At 46.6% G+C, this 22,210-nt stretch overlaps 1 protein-coding gene across 3 annotated transcripts in view; it reads left to right on the top strand.

The window, feature by feature from the left end:
- Window positions 1-20,135: 20,135 nt before the first annotated feature.
- Window positions 20,136-22,210, top strand: part of LOC144681887 (endonuclease/exonuclease/phosphatase family domain-containing protein 1-like) — a 36,028-nt gene continuing 33,953 nt past the window's right edge. For 2 of the 3 annotated variants that reach the window (XM_078543992.1, XM_078543994.1), the window contains exon 1: window positions 20,136-20,353. The gene's annotated coding sequence lies outside the window, so the exon portion shown is untranslated. Of the gene's footprint in view, window positions 20,354-21,235; window positions 21,328-22,210 lie in introns of those variants that run through there. The other variant, XM_078543993.1, reaches the window with a different exon arrangement.

Here is a 22,210-nt window from a genome sequence, read left to right as displayed (position 1 = left end):
TAATATAGGTGACGTAGGTGGCCCACCAAATCACGCAGCGGGGGTGGGTTTGGCATGGGGAAGGCCCGCACCACCTGCTGGCACTGCAGGAGCTGGCACCATATTCAAAAGGCAGCCAGCCTTGTCTGTCTATTTGAATAGCTCCTGTAGTTTCGATCTGAAAGCTGTGGAGTCCGACTCATTGCCAGCTGTACCATAAAGTTTCCATCAGACCAGAGAGCGCCACCAGCCTTCATCTCCCCATTGAGGCTTATAGGGAGACACAATCACAATTAACCATCAACTCCGGCTACAAAGGGAGATTCCCGCACCCATCAGTGGAGTAGACCGTTCTACATTGAAACAGCTAATTGTGTTTGTTTCTCCTGTGTGGGTGCGACTGCAGGAGAGAGGCTTGGGCAGCCCATGAGTGAACACCCTCAGGCCTCCTCTGAAGATGACAACCCCGATGTCTCAGAGGACGCAGTGTCTCATCTTCCCCCGATCCCACAGCCACTGCAGATCCACTCACCTCGGTGGGGGGGGGGCGACACGTTTGCAACTCCATTCTGGGTCACACTCTGGTGAGCACCTCCAGGTACACAGATAATAGAGGCTGTGAGAGCCCAGGCCACAGGCAGTTGAAGGTCTTTGGGAGTCCAGACCCATGCTGCAGCCCCCACTGATGAAAAGCCCCTGATGAGGGCCAAGCTGAACCTGTTGGAAGTGCAGAGACAAACAGGAGAATCCAGCAGAGCTGCATGAGGCTTTGAGCAGCCCTGCATGAGCAATGGGCTCTGCCATGTCTCATATGGGCGAGTGCATGGCTTACTCCATAGAGAGCGTGGCGACCATCATGCGATGCAGACCAGGAGGCTATTCAGTGGATGCCTGGTGTTAGTGCTAACCTGCAGACCACCGCTGGCACCATGAGCTCACTGAGGCAGTGGGCCAGTGAGGGGTTGACATGTGCGTTGACATCCCACCAAGTGTGCCTCCATCAAAGGGAAATGGGGAGGTGCCAGCTTGCATTGAGAGGTTGGGACAGCTGTACCCTGATAGGCCTTTCACACCCTGAGCGTTGACAGGAGTTCCCCACCTCCTCTTCCAATCACCCTCACTCCTTCAGTGGCAGTGGCCACAGAGGAGGCTCCTGCACTGGTGCAGGGTCCCTCAGTGTCCCGGGGCCCTCTCGGCCAGAAGTGCCAGAGGACACCTGCCACGGTCAACAAAGGTCATGGGGCATTGCGAGCAGCAGCCTGCCCCCAGCATGTCAGCAGATGCTGGGAACACACCTCACCATAGTGCTCACAAGCACGTCAGAAAGATCACTTAGACACACTGGGGTGGTACTGCTGGTGATATTATTGTGTGATTGATTGTGTCACATTAAACTGTGTTTGGGATTTCCTTTTTCTCACTGAAGGCTTCCTGATGTCACCCATTCGCACCGTCTGAAAACCCATCAGTGTTTGTCCAAGGGGCATTGTGAACTCGCTCGACATTTGAGATGCGTGTATCACTTTAATAACTGGGGAAGGCCAGTGTGAGGGCTCTACATGTGTCATCTATGGTCAGACAGTAAGAATTGTGAGCGGCTGTCCCATACTGGAGACCAGGGCATTGGAAGCTGGTAAGGATAAGGTTTTCCCTTGCCTCTCCGTGTGTCTGCCTCCATCACTTTGCCATGGGCAGCAGCTTGATGTTCTTGTCTTCCTCCATGTTATATCTCCCCCATCCTCCTTGTCAGATGAGGCTTGTGTTTCCTCTTATTTTTTATTCATTCATGGGATGTGGGCATCTCTGGCTCGGCCAGCATTTATTGCCCATCCCTATTTGCCCTTGAGAAGGTGGTGATGAGCTACCTCCATGAACCATGTGGTGTAGGTACATCCACAGTGCTGTTAGGGAGGAAGTTCCAGGATTTTAACCTCTGGCTTGAGACCCTTTGAATTGCCAGGTTGTGTCGTGCACAACGACAATCCGTGACACCCTCGCAAGGTCAAACTGCAGAGTACCCCAGATCCATCAAGTCACCAGGAGGGCATATGGGTTAAATCCCACCAGGGCAGCTGGTGCAATTTAAATTCAATTAATAAACTGGTAATATGAAGCTAGTCTCAGCAATGGTGGCTATGAAACTATCATTGATTGTTGTAAAAACACACCTGGTTTACTAAAATCTTTTAGAGAAGGAAATCTGCTGTCCTTACGTCTGACTCCAGACACACAGCAACGTAGTTGACTCATAACTGCCCTCTGAAATGGACCAGCAAGCCACTCAGCTCAGGGGCAATTAGGGATGGGTAACAAATGCTGACCTTGCCAGTGATGCCCACATCCCATGAAATAATAACAAGAACAGCACCTTCCTGAATTTTATATACATTAATAGCAGCTGAGGTGCAGTGGGTAACACCCCTGCCTCTGAGCCAGGATTCCAGGTTCGAATCCCACTCCAGGGCTGAATGGCTACAGAAGATGGGTTAATAATGCAGCTAAATAGGTTGTTTATCAACCTGTAAATCCTTCCAACATGTCTATGTCAGGTGGTAAGGGTGGGAGAGTCTCCTGGTCAGCTATACTTGATGTGGAGTGGTGCCCCTCAAGAAATAGCCTCTGGTAACAGGCTAGTGCCCTGTTCCAGAAAAAGCTAGCTATGGAAACAGACATAAGCGTGTGCTTTCACTTCCTAACAGCACTGTGGGTGTACCTACACCACGTGGGCTGCAGAGAAGGCAGCTCGCCACCACCTTCTCAAGGGCAACTGGGATGGGTAATAAATGCTGGCCCAGCCAGCGAAGCCCACATCCCGTGAATGACCAAAAAAAAAGCTGTACCTCAGACCCTAATCTTTACTCAGGTGAGAATTATACAAGTTTATAAGAGAGGACATCGACAGACATGAACACTGCTCCACAGCTTCAGAGGAAATGACCCACCCAAATACACCTTATGAGATACTCAACACACATTCAGAATTAGCATGTCTTAAATGAGGCTAAAGTTGAAAAGAAACTCTGATCCCAGGTAGCGAATATATAGATAAACTCCCCCCAGCAAAAGCAATTGACCTTGCTCCAAATGAACTCCTTCAGAGAGCGGTTCTTTGGGGGTTGGAAATGATGGTGGAAACTGAGCCGGTCAAGTGCTGCAGATTGGTTCCTGAGCTGCTGTGAGTGTTACCCCATGGCTATCAGACAATATATTAAATGCTGAGCCTTCCCCTCAGGACATCAGGTGGGTCAAGCAGAATCCACAATGGGATAAATTGGATATGGTCCATGGATGGAGTGAGCTTGATGTTCCAACTAGCCTTGATTTCATTTCAGAAGGTGCTGCTGGCTTTACAAAAGCTGGCAAAGGCCAACTGCACAACTGGCCATCAGTTATGACACTGCCTTTAGTCCTCAGTCCCTAACTCCAATAACTCAAAAAGAAAAGTTAAAAACATAAATAACGAGCCATAAGACAGTAATATAAAATATTCCTGGGGAAGACCAATGACCTGGGGAGTAACTTTAGCAACCCCTTGTGGTCTCTGTGACATAGAAAATTGTGGACCTCCGTTACATTTATTCCTCCACAGAACCACACGCTAGTGGCAGAATCAGAAATGGGGGAGGGTGAGCGGAGACAATGCCATGAGGAGGAAGCGTTCAATAGCAAGACATACCGCCCCCCGAACCCAATCATTTGAGGTTGGCCCATGCAGTTGTGCTTGACCGCCTCCATTTCATTCCCTGGAGCATTTGGTCACCTGTCTTTAGCTTCCAGTTTCAGCTCCAAGTCTGTGCCATCCACGGCTCGGCATTTGGATTGGGGAAGTGCGTATTTTCCAGCTTGGTCCAATTCATGCCAAACTGGTCAAATCTCCAGGTTGACCCTCAAACCTGAGTTGGCCAAACCCAGCTCGCCTGCCACCACACACTATAAATGTTTGATCTCTGCAAGCAGCAGCTTTCCTCTAAAACTCCAATACCAAGGATCAAAACCACAAAGGTTGTGCCACACCATATTGGGGGGGCTGCAGACTGGTGGCTCCACAAACCCCCAGACCCTGAATTTTTGATCTCAGCCATGCCTCTGCAGAGACACAGCAAGCACAAACTAAAATGTTGCTGCAAAAATACTGCTGTGACCAGGTGAGGAGGGGATTGAATGGCTCCCCCCTTTTGTCCATTCCTTGTTTGATTACAACAGGTTTTTTTGTTTGAAAAGGATATACTTGCCAATTTAGTGAGTGCTTAACTGGTTATGCGCTGTGATCATAAAAGAGCAAAAAGGTCAGGTTTTCTTGAGATTAACAAAAAGGTTAGCTTTACTGTACTTAAACTGATCTAAGTAGAATAATAAAATATGCACTGACTTTCACACAAATACACAGACACACACACACGCATATTTAAAGTTCGTGCACACACAAATACAGAATACAGAGTGGGGAAGGATAGACTGGCCAAATTAGAGTTCATAAAAACAAGTAATATACAAACATACGAACATATAAATTAGGAGCAGGTGTAGGTCACTCGGCCCCTCAAGCCTGCTCCTCCATTCAATAAGATCATGGTCTACCCCCGATAATGTTTCATCCCCTTGCTTATCAAGAATCCATCTATCTCTGCCTTAATAATATTCAAAGACATTGCTCCCACTGCCTTTTGAAAAAGAGCTCCAAAGACTCACAACCCTCTGAGAGAAAAAAATTCTCTTCATCTCTGTCTTAAATGGGTGACCCTTATTTTTAAACCGTGACCCCTAGTTCTAGAATCTCCCATAAGAGAAAACATCCCCTCCACATCCACCCAATTAAGGCCCCTCAGGATCTTAAAGGCTTCAGTCAAGTTGTCTCTTAATTTTCTAAACTCCGGTGGATACAAGCCTAGTCTGTCCAACCTTTCCTCATAAGACAACCCACCCATTCCTGGTGTTCACCTAGTAAACCTTCTCTGAACTGCTTCCAACACATTTACATCTTTCCTTGAATAAGGAGACCAGTACTGTACATAGTACTCCAGATGTGGCCTCACCAGTGACCTGTACAACTGACATATAACCTCCCTACTTTTGTATTCAATTCCCCTCGAAATTAATGATAATATTCTATTAGCTTTCCTAATTACTTTCCTAATTACCAGCCTTTTGTGATTCATGCACTAGGACACCCAGATCCCTCTGCACCTCAGAGTTCTGTAATCTCTCACCATTTAGGTAACATTCTTCTTTTTAATTCTTCCTGCCAAAATGGACAATTTCACATTTGCCCATACTATGCGCCATTTTCCAGATCTTTGCCCACTCACTTAACCTATCCATATCCCTTTGTAGCCTCCTTATGTCCGGAGTTTTCAGCTGTGGTTTGGTGACTCGGCTGGCTTCAGGCTGAATTGATGGTCTTGATGCTTCTGATTTACTGATGTGTACGAATACGTTGGTTGTTCTTCAGGAGACAGTAGTGTTTGGTTGGATTCTTTTAAGAAATCTCTGCAGCAGGGCAGCCCTGTATGATCACAGTCAGCAAACTGAGGCTTAACAGGAAGTTTAGCGATAAAAGGAGACAGAGGGATCCCACGTAAGTCTTCTCCCTAAGCTGTGTATCTTCAGTTCTGCTGAGAAAACATGTGCTTAAAACATTCAAAGGGTTGACTTGTCATATGACCTTCCTTCTCCAACTGCCAAGGGGGTTCAAAAAAAAGGCATTGTCTGTTTTCCAAAGGTGACATGATTAGCTCTAGAAGCTAACTTTGTCCAAGTGAATCATCCTAATTGCCTGTCTCCAACAGTTGAATACCTCAAGTGATTGCCATTGGTGCCTTGCTAATGCGACAGAAGGTGTGAGTCCTACAGACACCCCTGAAGCCATTGGGCGGAATTTTATGGCAGGGTCAGAAAAATGCGGTGAGCCATTCAAAAGTGCGTTGACTTCGGCAGCATTGGAAGATCCCACCGGCAGGAGGAGTATAAAATTATGCCCATTGTCTTCTATGGGTTTTGCAGTCAGACTGACTCCACTCCAATGAATTGGAAAGTGGAACATATAGGGAAAAATTCTCTCCCATCAGGGGGGATGCGCGGTAGCGGGTGCAGGCGGGTGCACCTCCGATCGGCACTGCCGATCAGGGGCGCGCCACCATTTTACATGGGTAGGCCAATTAAGGCCCGCCCAGCATGACGTCCGCTCGGAAGCGCTATGCGCTCCCTGTGTGGGAGGAGGGGATTCCCTCAGCCTGGAGTGCGCTCTTTCGCACGTGTACACGAAAGAGCGCCCAGATCTCCCTGAGGCTAAATGCTGCCTCAGGGAGATTGGCTCGGAATTAAAATTTTTAATATAAATGATAAAAAAATTTCCCTGACATGTCCCCTCATCTGACACTGTCACATGAGTTGGGACATGTCCATAACTTTTATTGAAACCTTTAATAAAAATTTAAGTACCTTCATGAAACCTCATCCTGCCCATGGATGAGGTTTCATGCTTTTTCCAAAGCCCGCCAGGGCTCCCGGCCCGCCCACCAACCTCAAGGCTGGACAGGCAGGTCCATTAACGACCTTAATTAGTTTTTCAATGGCCTTAATAGGCCGTTGACAGGTCAGCGGGCGTGCAGCTAACTCGGCTACGCACCCACCAACCTGAAAGTGCAAATGACGCGGGGTGATGTCGGAAGATCCACCTGACATCATCCCGCGTCATTTTACGCTTCGGTGAGCGGGCCCTGCCCCCGCTCCCCGACCGGAAGATCCTGCCCAGAATAATGGAAATTTGGGTTAGCCATCTTGGTCTGTGAGTTCAAGTCATTTTATGCTCAGTTCTTTTTTAAAAGTCTGTTTTTCAAAGTTCCATTCGGGTTTCCAGCCGATGGATTAAAAATCATTATTTGGCGTTAAACACACCTTCATGACAATGAGGTAAAAAATTATCAGAGAAGACCATTCACACAAACCAGAGAGGAGATTGAATGTGTATGAGAGAAAATGGTCAGAATGGGATGAGACAAAAGCATAAGTAACAATTTATTAATACATTTGGAATTAAATTGGCAGGTCATTGTGAAAAAGTTTGTTACAGGATGGTCTCAGTCTGAAGCCTCTGTGCAGACTCCGAATCATGGAATTCCCAGGGAAATCATTTGTTGAATCTTCAGGGTTCATCTTGGTAACTAGTAACATTTGAACTTCAAACACAAACAAGTGTATTGTTCATTGTTTATTGAAGCAACCAATAACAGCCTGCAACATCATCAGAAAGGTTTTGAATAAGTAAGCTCCGATAAATTTCCCTTGGAGTTAATGCAGGCTGTATGATTAACAATCTAAACAGAGCAGGCTTATGCCCACTAAATGCACCCTCCAATTTGGTCAATATTTAACATACTGAGCAGGTTGATTCACTCAAAGCTGCCCAACCTGTTTCTGATCCAGGTGATGACAAACTGTTGTGAACTTCCAACGTTTATTGCACTTATTATATCTGATTGTAGAGAGTGGGTGTGTGTGTGTCTGGGTGAGTAAATGTGTATCTGTATGTGTGTGCATCTGTCTATCTGTGTGTGTGTGTGTGTGTGTGTGCATGTGTTTGTGTGTAGATATGTGTATGTGTGTAGATCTGTGTGGGTGTGTATATGCGTGTGTGTGTGTGGTGTGTGTATATGCGTGTGTGTACATGTGTATGTGTGTGTGTTTGTGTAGATGTGTGTGTGTGGGTGTGTGTCGATGAGTGTGTGTAGCCATGTACGTAGATGTCTGTGTGTAGGTGTCTGAAGATGTGTGTGCGTAGATGTTTGTGTGTAGATGTCTGTTTGTGTGTAGATGTCCGTGTGTGTGTGTAGCTGTTTGTGTGTGTGTCGATGTATGTATGCATAGATGTTTAAGTGTAGATGTGTGTGTGTGTGTGTAGATGTGTTTGTGTGTGTAGGTCTGTAGGTGTGTCTGTTTCCTCATGTCTCTTAATGGATTAAACTTGCTATCGCTAACTGCTCTGGCCTATCTGTGACTCCAGTCCTATACCAATGTGGTCGACTCTTAACTTCCCCAGTTAACTCGTCCAGCAAGCCACCTGAGCAAGAATAACAAGGTAGCAGTGGTTTGAGAAGAAACACCCACACCGCTTTCTCAGGGAAACTAGGAGTGGGTAATAAATGCCAGCCTTGCCAGAGATGTCTAGGTCAAGAGAATGAATTTTTACCTGAAGGATTAGCTATAATGAACTAGACCTGGGAGAAAGCACAGTTGGGTGAGATTGCAAGTTCACTTCTTATTCAATAGGGTTGCCAACTCTGGCTGGACATATTCTGGGCGACATCAGCAGAAATGATGTAATGAAAAGCCAGTAGCATGGCAGGAGCAGGTCTGGGAATGTTTGAAGATACTGACACATTCCAGGGGATCTCTGTCCTAAGTAATAGGCTAGATGTCAACAGGTAAGAAAAGTTAACAAACCCGATGGACTCAAGGGCTCTCTTGGATTTCCAATGCTTCCAGGAGCACAGTTGCAAAAGCTAAGCGATACAGACCAATAATGAAAAGGGCAGCAAATGTAGAAAAATGATAACAACCACAGTGAATTTAACCACGCTGAAAAAAAAGCTGAAAAAAGATGCCTCTACCAATCAGAGTCCACTTGCCAACCATCAGCGGTCTCTTCTCATGAAGCGTAAATTGTTGCTCCCTTTACATTTGGTATTTTTGCATACGTCCTGATGAGTTCAAGATGAAAAGCTTCAACTTGTCTCTTTTTTCAGCAATACTCAAGTTCTGTACTACCAAACGCACTTATTTGAATTTATTTAATTAGAACTTCTTCAGATTACTGTGAGCAACTACACAAAGTGTACTAACACCTTTCCCACTAGATTAAAAAGCTACAGAGATCAGTTCTTAAAAAAAATTTTATTCTCGGGGTGCAGGCACCCAAAATGTATCCTGAAAACGCTGGAAAAACAGCAATATCGGGGAGAAAACATAAGCTTTTTGCCATTTCAGCAAAGGAGGCTCCAACCCAAACCTGTTTTTATTAAAATAAAACCTACTGCTTTGTAATTCCAGCATTGGTTTTAGACTTGAGGTTGAAATCGGATGACTAGTCAGCTGGGAAGCTTAAACTCACCAACCGTCACTTGTGTACAGCTGCTTTGAATCTCCACCCACAGTAGCCAAAATATCTCCCTGCCTAAAGAAGCTAACACAAGAAGTGCACATTATTCTGCAGACAAGCCCCTGGTTTTGGGCTGTCCTGGGTAAAGGAGGATCCTAAAATAAAAGCAAAATACTGCGGATGCTGGAAATCTGAAACAAAAACAAAATTGCTGGAAAGTCTCAGCAGGTCTGACAGCATCTGTGGAGAGAAAGAGTTAATATGACTAGAGTCATCTGGACTTGAAATGTTAACTCTTTCTCTCCAAAGGTGCTGTCAGACCTGCTGAGTTTTTCCAACAATTTTTGCTTTTCTCAAAGGAGGATCCTACATGTAAACTCAGGCTGCGATTGTTGACACCGCAGGCACTGAACATGCAGAGCCGCAGTGTCAGCTACCTGCATTAATGATGGCACAGACCAAACAAACACAGGAAAGAGAAAAAAAATCTCTGCCTTGGCAAAGTGCAGCCTGCTCCCTTCACCAATGATTTCTGTTTAAAATCTCCCAGAATGCTTTCTTTGGCCACTGGGGGATCAATGCCAATTCCAGGAGACTCCCGGCTATTCTGGAAGGGTTGGCAAACGCTACAATTCAAGCACTCGTATGTTCGTGGACAAAGGTCATCCAGCACTTCAGGCTGTACCAGGCCCAGCCTCAAATGCTCAAACAGCAGTTGCTTCAATCCTTTCACCACCCACCTGCTGCAATGCAAAAGTTCTCTGAGTAACGCATTTATAACCCTTTAAGCCGTCCTTGATTTTGTGCAGTTTGCAGAACCAATAGTAAAAATGTCGCCAACATTCTCATTTGAGTTTTAGTTGGTTGAACAGGATTCCTTCAGAGGAGATTGATCTTTGCCCTTAGGACGGGAATTTCCTCAGAGCTGCTCCTGTTCCCAATGTCCTGGAGAGTATAATTATCCCTCAACCAACATCACGAAAACAAATTGACTGCAAAATTAGGAAGCATAGCTCCCCATTTCTGGTACTACAGATGCTGTTTTGGATCCAAAATAGCCGCACAAATTGTCATGTTGGTGAGGTCACTAGCACAGGCACTGGGAGCATGTGCTGGAAATATGCAGAGTAGGGCGATGGTGACATTTGACACTAGTGGTGCCATTTTTGACCTCAACTCTCCATCTAACACCCTCTCTCTAAATCCTGCATGGCTGAACATGCAGTCAGCAGCAGGGAGGATCCCAACCGACCCACCCTTACCCCCAACCAAAACACTAGTGCTATTTAAAGGGGTCATCAATTACTTTCAGGTTAATTGCTGATTGATCTCAGCTGGCTGTTGCCCAGTTTGGAAGTTTATACTGCTGTTTAAAGTTGATGAGCTCTTTAGGGAGTGACGTGGCAGGTGCTGACAGCTTCGCTTCTGACTTCAAGGGTTCTGCTTAGACCACTTGCTCCCAGTCACAGGTGTTGTTGTTTTCATCCCCCTTGGCAGGCAACATCGCGGGGAGGATGAGCAGAAGTGAGAAGAGAGGAGGGCGAGCTGTTTGAAGAGGTAGGAGGAGGACTCTCAGTAGGAAGCTGCATCTACCCAGGGTATTCAGCGAGTTATTCTCCTATTGCAATGTCAGCAATGGTGCAAACCACTGAGGAGGTTTTTTTTTTTTTTTTGTAAAAATATACTTTATTCATAAAAAATCTTCAATCACATTCAAAACCATTTCAAAAACAACATTACAAGGGTACAATCCAGGTTAAACTTTTACAAAATGTATCACCAGGTGCATCAGTACAAACAATATTACAATCATTTACAGCCTTTCATTTTGATCTGTACAGCCCGAGGGGCTCTAAACAGTTCCCAGTCTCTCGGTGCGCTGTGGTAGAAAGGTCTTAGACAGCGACCCTTCCCCATTGCGCCTTTGCGGCAGCTGCCCCAAGCTTTAGTGCGTCCCTCAGCACGTAGTCCTGGACTTTGGATTGTGCCAGTCCGCAACAATCGGTCGGGGACAACTCTTTGTGCTGGAAGACCAACAAGTTTCGGGCAGACCAAAGCGCGTCTTTCACCGAGTTGATGATCCTCCAGCTGCAGTCGATGTTTGTCTCGGTGTGTGTCCCTGGGAACAGCCCGTAGAGCACAGAGTCCTGTGTCACAGAACTGCTCGGGATGAACCTCGACAGCAACCACTGCATCTCTCTCCAGACTTTCTTTGCAAAGGCACAATCCACAAGGAGGTGAACAACGGTCTCTTCCCCACCACAGCCACCTCGAGGGCATCGTGCAGAGGGGGTGAGACTCCTGGCGTGTAGGAAGGATCTGACGGGGAGGGCCTTTCTCACCACCAGCCAAGCTACGTCTTGGTGCTTGTTGGAAAGTTCTGGCGATGAGGCATTCTGCCAAATGACTTTGACAGTCTGCTCGGGGAACCATCCCACAGGGTCCACCCTCTCCTTATCCCTCAGGGCCTCTAGGACGTTACGTGCTGACCACTGCCTGATGGACTTGTGGTCAAAGGTGTTTTTCTGCATAAATTTTTCCACCAGGGACAGGTGGTACGGCGCGGTCCAACTACTTGGAGCGTTCCGCGGCAGCGTGGCCAGACCCATCCTTCGCAACACCGGGGACAGGTAGAACCTCAGCACGTAGTGACACTTGGTGTTTGCGTACTGAGGGTCTACGCACCGCTTGATGCAGCCACACACAAAGGTGGCCATCAGTATGAGGGCGATGTTGGGCACGTTTTTTCCCCCTTTATCTAGAGGCTTGTACATCGCGTCCCTGCAGACACGATCCATTTTCGACCTCCAGATAAAGCGGAAGATGGCTCGAGTGATCGCCATCGCGCAGGAGTGTGGAATGGGCCAGACCTGCGCCACGTACAGCAACAGCGAGAGTACCCCACACCTGATGACCAGGTTCTTACCCGCAATGGAGAGGGAGCGTCGCTCCCACATGCCCAGTTTCCTTTTCACCATAGCCACTCGCTCCTTCCAGTTTCTAACGCATGCCCCGGTCCCTCCGAACCATATCCCCAGCACCTTCAGGCCGTCAGCCCTGACAGTGAAGGGGACAAAGGATCGGTCAGCCCACTTCCCAAAGAACATGGCCTCGCTCTTCCCACGATTTACCTTGGCTCCCGAGGCCAGTTCGAACTGGTCGCAGACGTGCATCAGTCTGCGCACCGACAGCGGATCCGAGCAGAAGACGGCGACGTCGTCCATGTACAGGGAGGCTTTTACCTGAGTGCCTCCACTGCCTGGGATCGTCACTCCTCTTATGCCCGGATCCTTCCTGATGGACTCGGCAAAGGGTTCTATGCAGCACACAAAAAGGACAGGCGAGAGAGGGCAGCCCTGCCTGACTCCAGATTTAATCGGAAAGCTATCTGTTTCCCACCCATTGATTGAGACTGCGCTACTGATGTTAGTGTAGAGCAGTTGGATCCAATTTCGAATTCCCTCCCCAAAGCCCATTTTGGAGAGCACATCCCCCATGTAGGTGTGCGATATTCTGTCAAAGGCCTTCTCCTGATCCAAGCTGATGAGGCAGGTATCCACACCCCTGTCCTGTACATAGGCAATCGTATCCCTGAGCAGCGCCAGGCTGTCAGAGATCTTCCTGCCTGGCACAGAGCAGGTCTGGTCAGGGTGAATCACCAATTCCAGAGCGGATTTGACCCGGTTGGCGATGACCTTGGACAGAATCTTATAGTCCACATTCAACAGTGAAATGGGTCGCCAATTTCTAATTTCCTCCCTTTCCCCCTTGTGCTTGTAGATGAGGGTGATGATGCCTTTCCTCATGGATTCTGACATGCTGCCGGCCAGGAGCATACTCTCGTACACTTCTAGCAGGTCTGGGCCGATCAAGTCCCACAGAGCCGAATACAACTCCGCCGGCAGGCCGTCGCTTCCGGGGGTTTTACTCTTCTCGAAGGACTCGAGGGCCTTAGTCAGTTCGTCAGGAGTTAGCGGTTTGTCTAGGCTCTCCCGCGTACTGTGGTCTAAGACCTCCGTGATAGAGGACAGGGAGGACTGGGAGGCCGTGCTGTCCGTGGGCTTCACGTCATACAGACCGGCATAAAAGGATTTGCTGATCCTCAGAATGTCGGACCGTGATGACTTTACTGAGCCGTCTTCTTCCTTCAGGCTGCTGATCACAGAGCGCTCTCTGTGTACCTTTTGGAAGAAGAAACGTGAGCACGTCTCATCCTGCTCCACGGAGCGGACTCTGGAACGGAAGATGATCTTGGAGGCCTCCGAGGCAAAGTGCGAGGCTTGCTGGCCCTTCACCTCTTGGAGCTCCTCCTTGACATCGACCCCCATCGACTGCAGCCGGAGCAGATTCTGCATCTTTTCCTGGAGTCGGGACATTTCCCTCTGTTCCTTTCTAGCTTTCTGGGTGCCTTTGCGGATGAAAAACCTCTTGATGCTTCCCTTGATCACTTCCCACCAGTGTGTCAGGGACTCAAAGAGGGGTTTCACGGTTCTCCAACCTTTGTACTCCCTCTTGAGCTCCTCAATGTTCTCTGGGGTCAGCAGTTGCACATTTAGCTTCCATGCCCCCCTGCCCACCCTCAGGTCTTCCTCCAAGTGGCAGTCCGCCAGTAGGAGGCAGTGGAGGAGGTGTTTGCTGAAATCTGCCACCTGGTGCAGGCAAACTTACAGCACTGCCAGAGGCTGGGAATGTGTCCAGGGCCCATGAACCCCTTTAGGTCAGGGTCCTTCCAGGTTGAAGCAGGCATCTCACAATTCACTTCCACTACTGTGTAGGGGAGGTAACAGATGCTCTGTATGTGGAGAAAGAGGAGTATGTTGCTTTCTTTCTTTCCAGTGGAAAGCAGGCAGAGTGTGCATTTTTTTATTCTTTCATGGGATGCGGGCTACACTGGAAAAGCCAGCATTTGTTGTCTATCCCTAATTGCCCTTCGAACTGAGTGTCTTGCTAGGCCATTTCAGAGGGCAGTTAGAAGTCAAGCACATTGCTGTCCAGAGTCACATGTAGGTCAGACCAGGTAAGGACAGCAGATTTCCTTCCCTAAAGAACATTAGTGAACCAGTTGGGTTTTCACAACAATTGATGATGGGTTCATGGTTGCCATTACTGAGACTAGTTTTATATTCCAGACTTATTGACTGAATTTAAATTCCACCAGCTGCTGTGGTGAGATTTGAACCCACGTTTCCAGGGCATTAGCCTGGGCCTCCGGATTAGGAGCCCAGTGACATGACCACTACGCCACCAATTCCCCCTAAACATGTCACATGTTATGCTGTCATGTCAGCAAAAGAGGCTTCCCCATGGTGCACAGGCCCCACTTTGCAGGCACCGCAATTAAATTCAGAGATGGACCATAACAGCAACAGTTTCCACTCCCTCAGCATCCATCTGGTTTGCGACCATCATCCTTTTCAATGCCACCTACCCTGGCAGCAGTTATGATGCCTGTATTCTCCTCCACTTCACTGCACCATCAGCATTGGAGCCACCTAGAGAAACCAGAGGGTAGCTGCTGGGTGACGAGAACTATCTGCTGATGCCTGGCTCATGATTTAGGTACAAAACCCACACATACATGGGTATATACAACAAGATATATAACACATATAAGAGCCATAGTACCACACAAATGTAATTGAACAGACCATTGAGATGCTTAAGCAATAATTCTTCAGCTTGGACCACTTTGGAGGAGCCCTACAGTACTCACCAGAGTATGGGTCACGATTCGTGGTGGTCTGCCACATGCTGCACAACCTCACCATCATGAGGGCACAGCCCTCGGCACCAGGTTATGGTTAGCAGCTGATGAAGAGAAGGAGGCAACCAACAAGTCTCCTTTCTGGCTGGGTGGTCCATGGTAGTCTCATCCACCTAAAGCAGTTGTAAATGTATTGCCATTTAACAACAATCCACATCACTCTGTTATGGATCCTCACAGTGTCCTCTTGGCTAGAATGCTCAAATAAAAGCCATCATAAAGCAAACATTCCAAACCAATTTTATCAAACAAGACATACTTTCCATATAAAAGTCAACTAATCTTTGTGCATTTCCTAAGTGCCAGCCCTATGGGTGCCTTTGCCTAGCCTAGTGCTCCTTTGCAGCATTACCCAGCGACTGCAGCATGACTAGTGGAAGGCTGCTGGCTTTCAATGGGGGAGACTGGCAATGAACTTGCAGTACAACCTCATGCAGCTCTGGGTATAGTCGGCCCAGCTTCAGACTGGACCACTTCAGCATGGGCACCAGCTGTCTGGGATGGTTGGATCACAGCCAATAGCAAGATCCCTGATGGTGGAAGGACAAATGCTGTCTTCTTGAGAGAGGACAGCAGATTAGTTCTCCATGGAGCTACTACCAGTTTGCTGGGGTGACACCTCAGTGATCCTAATAATGTGCTGAATGGCAAATTGCTGGCCTGCTGCGGGAGCTTGCAAGCCCCTTTGAGAATGGTACCTGCAGCCACAGTGGCAGTGGCCTGAGCTTACATGATTTCAGTCTGAGCTTCCATTGCAGTGCTCAGTGTGGCTTCTGTTTATGCTGAATTGGAAGCTGAGACAGATGCTGCATCATGGTTTGGTCCGCAGGTGTTCCCATTGAGTTGGCCACCACATCTACGCTAGAAAGGATTGGTTTCAAGGTCAGTGCAATGTGTTCTACAGGCTGGTGTGGGATTCCTCTGTGCTCCTTGACAGTGACTGCAGACTCTCTGAGAGGCCTGCAGGTGAACCAAGCATTTCACTGTGTATACCCATCAGGCTGTTTCTGCAGACTGCCCTATCAAAGTCATCACCTGAGTTCTCTGCAACAGAACTCATGTAGGGCCTCATCCTCTGGCAAGCTGGCACGTGCACTGCCCTTTCCTGCTGATCACTCATGTCCTGTGTCTCATCGAGTTCAGTTCCATCTTTAAGCTATCCTCTACATTACATGCAGTGTCAGTTTCTGAGCTGGTGGCTACAAGTATCAGAGCGAGTGACGGTGTTTCTTCCTCATCAGCCTCTTCTTTCTCTTCCACTTCTGGCTCCTGCACCATGTCCTGGTCAGACGAAGATATTGGGTATCTGAAAGGAGAAAAGTACAAGGGTAGGGGTGCTGTAGGAGGAGGGAGAGAAAGCAAGAAGTGAATTTTTAAACCATCTGCAGCTTGTAAATCTGAAGAGGTTATGGGATGAGGGGAAGAGTGATGTGAGAAGGAGGATGAACATACCTGTCATCTGCAATGACTTCAGCTCCGCCACTGGCCAGCATCTCAGACATGGATACTCCAGTGATGGTCAACACAGTCTCTTCCATGGGGGTGAGGACATGCAGCTCTGCCTGACCCCACGCTGTCAGTAACACGCCACATTGCCCAGCAAGAGAGAGGGAAGTGTGTCAGTGCGTGTGGTACAATGCATTTGGGTCATATGACTGTCATGGCTAAATAGCTAGTAGTGTGTACAAGGTAGTGTGTGAGATGTGGGTGCAAGACTTGTAGCAGGACTAAGTGTGTGTGGGTGCTGTGAAGCATATGAATGTCAGGTATGAGACCTGATTGATAGAAATTGTTGGTAGATGATTGATGTGGGGTAGAGAGAGGGGTGAATTGACCAGTTTGGGAGACTAGTGATGCAGTTGGCATTTAAAGATGAATTAACTGACCTTGATCATTTATGCGAGTTCAGTGAACTTCGTGCGGCACTGCATTCAGTCCTCAGGGGCAACACTGCTTGCATTGACCGTAATGGTTATCTGGTCCCACTGCTTTCTGAGAGCTTGCCTGGAGAGCCTCTTGCCTCCTGTCCACCACCTGCAGCAAAACCTCCAATGCGGTATCTGAGAATTTTGGAACATTCTGCCTTATTGCACCATTAGTCAGTGCTCTTCCTGCTTAGAATGTCTTTCCCAGCCACTCCCAGCATCTGCTGCGACCAGAATCAGCCATCCCATTACAAGTCACAGGCTGGTTTTAAATAGTGCTAGTGCAGCTAGCCTCAAATGAACATGGACCCCCCGTTGAGGCATGCAGCTACTTAGCGGCAGGTTTCACCCTGGTTTACATGTAGCACTTAAATTGAATGGTCAGGTCCCTCCTGAGGGCAAATTAATCTGCTCCAAACATAAAACACACATTGATATATTCCCCAGTCTAAGAACAGCACCCACCTATAGCTGCTAGAACAAGACAGTTGCAGCAACAAATATGTAAACAGGGTCACAATTTAACAAAATACACAAATGTTTACCTCCCTAATATCTGTAACAGACAGATCATCTGTTCTGGGACTAATGTGCACCAAGTTGTTGGATCATTTTCGAGAAGTGAATGTGCTTTTGAACCCCATGTGACAGGTGTAACAACCACATGAAAAAGCATTTTCTCAGTGGTCCGTGAGCTAGGAATGTGTATGCCTGTGTATGTAACCCCCTTTTAATTTGCAAGCAGTCCAATTTAAAAATAACCCAGCAGTCAAGCTTTATTCTTAAACAAGATAAAGGTTGAGTTATTACAAAACTACTGCTGAAAGTTACTTAAGTAAAAGTGATAAAGTTATTAACTAAAATACAGATACAAAAATTAAAATGCAGATTAAGTGCTTAAAGATGAGCTTTCAAATCAGTTTCCGAGAGATATCATTCTGGGCTCATTGGTGGAATTCCTTCTTTCTGAAGTGAAGGGGTTGAAACTTGAGGTTTGGTTTAGCAGCTGTGATGGCTTCTGTAGTTGAAGAGTCAGAGTTTTCCTTAGTAGTTAAACTCGATAGGTACAGCAGATGCTGGGAGAGAGTAAAGGCTCATTTCTTTATTGGAAATTGCAGGTACCAACATTTGAAGATTGTCTGGTTTCTTCTCTGCAGATCAGGGATGAATTTTCTTTGTAACTCTTGGTGGCAGAGAGAAACCCAGCTCTCACATGCTGTTCATAGTTAGTTCTAGAAAGCCATAGGCTGGAACTGATTTCCTGAGGTCTTCTGGTTCTCTGCACACTCTTACAGCCTCCTTTATACAGTTCAAAAACACAAAAATTGCTGCTATGTTAATTTCCAATAAGCCATTGTTTCAAACAAGCAAGGAAGTTAATTACATTGAGGCCCTTTGAAGTCCCTTCCTGCCTCCTGTTCCCACAGAAGCCAGAGGGTTTTCCATACCTTTTAGAAGATTCAATGGACACCACTGGAGGAGTGTTTGCATTTTAATGATTCTTTATAGTTAGCTCTGGAGATCAGTGTCTGACAAGGGTTAAGCAAACACTGAAAGGCACCAGGTTGTCCGTCCGTACTTCCATTTTGAAAAAGGTGGGGTGAGGTAGGTAGGGGGTGGATGGGGCAGTGGGGTGACCAACCAAGAACAGTCACTTGAGCAAGGCATGAGAGCGAAGCATGCAGAACCTTCTATTCCAACATGAGTCAGTACATGCTTTAAAGGGATAGTGCTAATTAGAGGAGGCGAGGCCAATTAGTATAGTGTTTGTGGAATGCTTCAATTCTGTTCCACCATGGGTGGTGTCAGTGTTAACAGTACAGGAGAATCATCACATTGCCATCCTTGAAATCAGTATAGCAATGGATGGTAAATTTGCTTTTCATTTTAGAATTCATTGACTTCTGTCTTAAGTAAACAAACTCCTATTTAAAAATTTACCTAGAATACACAATTCACTCTGTACTGATTCCACACATTAACCCGTTCTATGACTTCCTCTGTTAGCTCAATTATTTCTGTTATCTGTAAAATTGCTCGGCAAGAAGCAGAGATGTGAAACAAAACAAAAACAGAATTACCTGGAAAAACTCAGCAGGTCTGGCAGCATCGGCGGAGAAGAAAAGAGTTGACGTTTCAAGTCCTCACGACCCTTCAACAGATGTGAGATGGTTAACATGACCAAACAGCATCCTTTCCGAAAGATAAAATTTGTGCATTATCATTGTAACACTACAGTGGAAGCTGCAATCTATAACAGCCTGTCAGTACAGTTTGGCAGCGGTTCCCCCTGAATCAGTGGTTGGAATTTTACCAGTCCTTTGGAGATGAGCTGGGAGGCAGGAGGAGAAGTAAAATGTTGTCAGAAGATGTTGGTTGGGTTCAATGTGTTCCCGCTGACACAGAATATTCCCAGCAAGGGAATGGCAGCAGCTCACCAATTTAAGCAGATGACCAATTAAGGCAATGAATTGCCATATTGATGGCCATTTCACCAGGATGCTGGCATTTTACTGGCATCAGCACGGCTTCCTGCCGTGTGGGGAGATCACCAGCTACATCGAGGTGGCCTCCCAGAGCTTCCTGGAGTAGGGGGATTGGTGAGAGCCATCCTTTCCAGAGGCTCCATGTGCTACGGAGGAGCCTTCTGGTGGCAATGACCTGACATCACCTCTGGAGGGTTCGCCCCTCCAAGCACCAGGACCTGCCTGCCAGACCAAATATTTTTTATGCCGGCTCTTTGAGGTGCCATCTCTTTCACCTTGCAGCTTCATCACCACATCTGTCGGTGACGCTGATGAGGCTTCAGTTAGCTCTCAGAATGTTGCTGTGGTCCTGCCATTCGCAGACAGGCTTGGGACCTGCATTTGGTCCCGACATTGTGATGCTGATAAAATCCCAGCCAATGTTTATGTATTCATCCTATCAAATTTCTTTTACATTTCAAAGACCTGGATTAGATCTCACCCCGCCCCCCCAATCTTCTAAACTCAAGGGAGTATCATTTTATGCAACCTGTCCTCATGGTTCAACTCTTCAAGCCCCACTATAATCCTGTTAAATCTGCACTGCACCCCTCCCCCTCCCCTTCAGGATCAATTCTTCATGAGGTGCCAAAGCTGAAGGCAATTCCCTGGATGGGGCCTGTAAACCAGCACAGCATCTGAGGAGATTTAAACACCAAGCAAAAAGATTGGATTGACAGTGTATTCAATTCGAATTTGGAAACTGAATTTCAATTCAGATCTCAAAATGCTGCCCGAGTAATGAAAGGGAACTGTGGCCTTAAGGGGCGTTCCTCAAAAAATTAAATACCAAATTGTTTGGATGCAAAGCCACTCCTCCTCTCAGCTGCCAGTTGGCCCAGGGGGAGAGCAGCATGTAAGTCAGACCACTCCAAACAGAGATCTCCAGTGAGACATTCAGACTCCAAACCTGCTTCGAGCCTGAGGACTGAGTGTGTGTATGTGTTTGTGTGTCTGCAAGTGTTCAGTGTACACACATCACAGATCCTCCCGACAAGTGGTTGCAACTCGATCATTGTGCTCAGGAAGTCTGGAATCCGCTGCTTAATTTACCAATACCGATCAGGTAACTTTTGCACTTGTTAAAGTCAGATAACTTTTGGAGACGAGCCATACGCAGCTTGATTCCACTACAAGCTGGGAAGGGAGCTGGGCAGGACGGAGGGCGCTTTCAGTGTTTGGCGTTTTTTAATGGAATTCAGTTCAGACTTCTGGACCCAGTTCCCCAATAACCCTGTTGCTCACCTTCCCTCAAACGCATTCGACACCAAAGCTGAAGAGTTTGGAACTGAGAAGTGGTCAGATCCATTTTCGAGGCTCTTTTTTGAAAATACAGGAATGTCCCTTAAAGAAGATGTTAATTCAAAAGAGAAATCCGAACACTACAGTGACTGAGTGATTATAACTCAGTCACAGCCCGCGTTCAATACAGTTATAACAGGCTGCGTCCCATTTTTCTGACATGGGCAGGGGTGACTGATACTGCTTATCTGAATGTTACAAGTGTGGGTTAGAGTGAATGTTACATTCGAGACAAATCTCAGCACATTCTTTCAAAGCTAAACTGGGTGCTCAGGAGATAGATCCTGGCCAGACACAATGACACTCCCATATATGACTAGCAAAACATAGCAGGAACCAGGATCCTGCAACATTTTAGTCATGAGGAAGGTTCTTTGCACCTGAAAGGCTGACTACCTTGACTTTTACAGATGCTCTCTGACCTGCCGAATGTTTCCAGCCCTTTTTTGTTAACTGGGATCAGGCAGCCTTGGGGTGTATGTTGTTGCCTGAGATGTGGTGCAACGTAACCTTGTTTACTGGCATCGCCACTATGGGAGTTTTGTTTTGTTTTGTGTCCCTCCACCCCCCCCCGTAGAAACAATAGCTGCTCTATTAGGACAGCCATTGCTTTACCTGCTCTCCCTCTTTCGGTCGGGTGCAAGTCTCTGGGCCCTGCGATGTATTCTGGAGACCTGGCTGTTCAACGCACCCTGCGGTATAACACGAAGTTTAAGATAAAGATTAAGGAGGATATAAGTAAGACATAAATTAATAAATTGGAAAAAAAAAGGGGAATGAGAATGGGCTAGGGAAAATAAACTCAAAAAATTACTGACAAACAAATAGAACATCAGTGGGAAACATTTAAAATAGTAATCAATAGAGTTCAGGAGAAATGTATCCCACTAAAAAAAACGCAAGAACAAAACTAGTCAATAGTGACACACCATGGATAAATAAAGCAAAAATGAAAACTAAGGAAAAAGGCACACACTACACAGACAACAAGGGAGAATAAAAAGGGAATGTGAACAGATTAGGAAAGAAGTCAAAAAAATTAGGACGGTAAAGTTAAAGGTAAAATTACATTATCAAGGAATATTAAAAGAAACAGTGAAATATTTCATAGACACATAAAGGACAAAAGAAAAATAGGACAGGTTAGGGCTTCTAAGAGATACACAGGATAAACTTATGGACAATGATGGCAGAAATACTGAATAATTATTTTACCTTGGTCCTTATCATGGAAACTAGCATGAGGGACATAAGATTAGAAGAGATCAAAAAGGATATAAAGACATTTAAGATAGAAATTGGGGAGAGAATTGATAAACTAATCACACTTAGAGAAGATAAAACCTCGGAGCAGGTGGAATCCATCCCCACATATTAAAGGAAGTTAGGGAGGAGATAGCAGAGGCACAGTTACCTCTACATATAAAAAATTAGAAAAAGCATAGTGTCTGAGGATTAGTGGATGGGTAATGTCACTCATATATAACAAGTGAGATGTGTTTATGGGGTTAGATAAAGAGAGGTGGGAGGAACACTCACTGGAATCTGGTGGGCCGAATGGCCTGTTTCTGTGCCGTAAAGTTTGTAATACCTTGAAAGGATTGTGGCTGGTGGGCGATGC

Source organism: Cetorhinus maximus, chromosome 6, assembly GCF_964194155.1.
Source record: "Cetorhinus maximus chromosome 6, sCetMax3.hap1.1, whole genome shotgun sequence".
Lineage (NCBI taxonomy): Eukaryota > Metazoa > Chordata > Chondrichthyes > Lamniformes > Cetorhinidae > Cetorhinus > Cetorhinus maximus.
This window is presented reverse-complemented; position numbering and strand designations above follow the sequence as displayed.